Source organism: Portunus trituberculatus, chromosome 9, assembly GCF_017591435.1.
Source record: "Portunus trituberculatus isolate SZX2019 chromosome 9, ASM1759143v1, whole genome shotgun sequence".
Lineage (NCBI taxonomy): Eukaryota > Metazoa > Arthropoda > Malacostraca > Decapoda > Portunidae > Portunus > Portunus trituberculatus.
The window spans coordinates 7,723,857-7,726,356 of NC_059263.1; the positions used below are offsets into that span (position 1 = coordinate 7,723,857).

At 43.0% G+C, this 2,500-nt stretch overlaps 1 protein-coding gene across 2 annotated transcripts in view; it reads right to left on the reverse strand.

Moving 5' to 3' along the window:
• Positions 1-2,500, reverse strand: part of LOC123501576 (5-hydroxytryptamine receptor-like) — a 271,383-nt gene that overhangs the window by 101,844 nt on the left and 167,039 nt on the right. The gene's annotated exons all lie outside the window — the stretch shown is intronic.

Below are 2,500 nucleotides of genomic sequence, written 5' to 3' on the forward strand. Positions count from 1 at the left end.
CCACCACCACCACCACCACACATTCTCAAGGTTCCCGCTGTAATCTTCCAACAAGGACCAATCAACGCTCAGCTTCCCATCCTACTGACCAATGGGGAGACAGGAGCGAAGTCTGGCCGGCCAATCGCGTGTGGGGTTGAGTTAGAGAGAGAGAGAGAGAGAGAGAGAGAGAGAGAGAGAGAGAGAGAGAGAGAGAGAGAGAGAGAGTAAAAGTGGGAGCAAAATTTCAGGAAATCATTCAATCTCCTCCTCCTCTTCTTCTTCCTCTTCCTCCTCCTCCTCCTCCTCCTCCTCCTCCTCCTCCTCCTCCTCCTCTATTAATGTATATTTTTATTAGTTAGACATGTCACATTTTCCGCGCAAACGAGGCAAACACACACACACACACACACACACACACACACACACACACACACACACACACACACACACACACACACACACACACACACACACACACACACACACACACACACACACACACACACACACACACACACACACACACACACATCATGTATGCGAGGGAAGGGTCGTATCCTTGAAAAATATGACGACCATTAAGTTGTGAGAAATAGTCACTTTTCCCCTCTCTCTCTCCCCTCATTCCCCTCACTCCCCTCTCCCTTTCTCCTATTCCCCTCCCTTCACTTCCTCCCTCACCCATTTCCTCCCATCACCTGTTCACTTCTCCCTTAGTAAACTATAAGAGGGGAGAGAGTGAGGGGAAGTAAGGGAGAGGGAGAGAAATGGGCGGGGTAGTGAGGGAAGAGGGGAGATAAGGAATGAAAGGTGAGGGAGAGGAAAAGGAAGAGGTGGTTGGCAGTTATGGGAGAGAGAGATGGGGAGTGAGGGGAGATAAGGAGAGGGGAGGGGAAGAGGGGAGAGTGAGGGAAAGGTGAGTGTGCTGAGTCGCCTGCCTGCTGTCCGTCCCCTCACTGCCTCATTATGGCTCTAATGAGGGAAGGTGAGGGGAAAAGATGACCTTCTCTGATATTTTCACTTCCATATGTCATCTCTCTCTCTCTCTCTCTCTCTCTCTCTCTCTCTCTCTCTCTCTCTCTTCTTTCTTTTATCTATCTATCTATCCATTTTTTAGTTACAATCTCATCTCTCTCTCTCTCTCTCTCTCTCTCTCTCTCTCTCTCTCTCTCTCTCTCTCTCTCTCTCTCTCTCTTTTACATCTTTCTTTTTATCTATCTATCTATCCATTTTTTTTAGTTACAATGGAACGAGGTCACTCTCTCTCTCTCTCTCTCTCTCTCTCTCTCTCTCTCTCTCTCTCTCTCTTTTATGGGTATTTAATGAAGAAAAGTTTACGCTGCTTACCAATATTCTTCAAAATGTATGATGAATAATGACAATGATGATGATGATGATGATGATGATGATGATGATGAGAGTAATACATACTTTATCATATACTGAGAGAGAGAGAGAGAGAGAGAGAGAGAGAGAGAGAGAGAGAGAGAGAGAGAGAGAGAGAGAGAGAGAGAGAGAGAGAGAGAGAATTAGGGATGACGATAAAAGGAGAGAAAGTAAGAGAAAGAGGAGGAGAGAAAGAGGGAAGAAAGGAGATAATCACATAAATGAAGATAGAAACAAAGATAACAACAAAAATACAAAGAAGAACATTAACAGCAAGAACAATGAAGACAACAAACAAACAAATAACAATAACAATAATAACAATAATAATAATAATAATAACAATAATAATAATAATAATGGTAAGATGAAGAAGATAAAGAAAACAAGATGTAATAATGAACACAACTGAGAGAGAGAGAGAAACAGAAAGATACAGACAGACAGAAAGAAAGAAAGAAAGAAAGAAAAAGAAAAAGAAAGAGAGAGAGACACACACACACGTAATAATCGGCACAAGTAAGATATCAAGAACGAAAAAGGAAGAATAAGAAGAAAAAAAAATGAAAGTAAAAACAAGAGATAAAAAAAAATGACACATGGCAGACACCTCCACTAAACCCACCATCATCAGTGTAATTAGAGGAGAACAGTGAAGTAATAGATGGAAAGTGATGGGATAAGGGCCGCCACGTAGGGGGAGGGAAGAGGAAGGGGACGGGGAGGGAGAAGGGAGGGAGGGGGAGGGCAGGTAACAGGTGTAATCAGGTGTAATGCTTTGTAATATTATGTAATGGCTGGGTGGTAATGGTCGAGGGAAATTAATTAATGGACAGGAAAGAGCAAGTGATAAAGGTGGAATGGGAAAATTGTGAGGAGGAGGAGGAGGAGGAGGAGGAGGAGGAGGAGGAGGACTGCATAATTAAAACAATGGCAAACTAGTATATATATTCGCATGAGTGTTTAAGGAAATAGTTTTAAAGAAATGCTGAGTTAGATTGTCAGGAGGAGGAGGAGGAGGAGGAGGAGGAGGAGGAGGAGGAGGAGGAGAGAAACAAAGGTAAGGCATATTTTGGGTTTGTTTGTTTGTTTTGTTTCTGTTCTGCTTACAAATATAGACGTGAAGAATCGC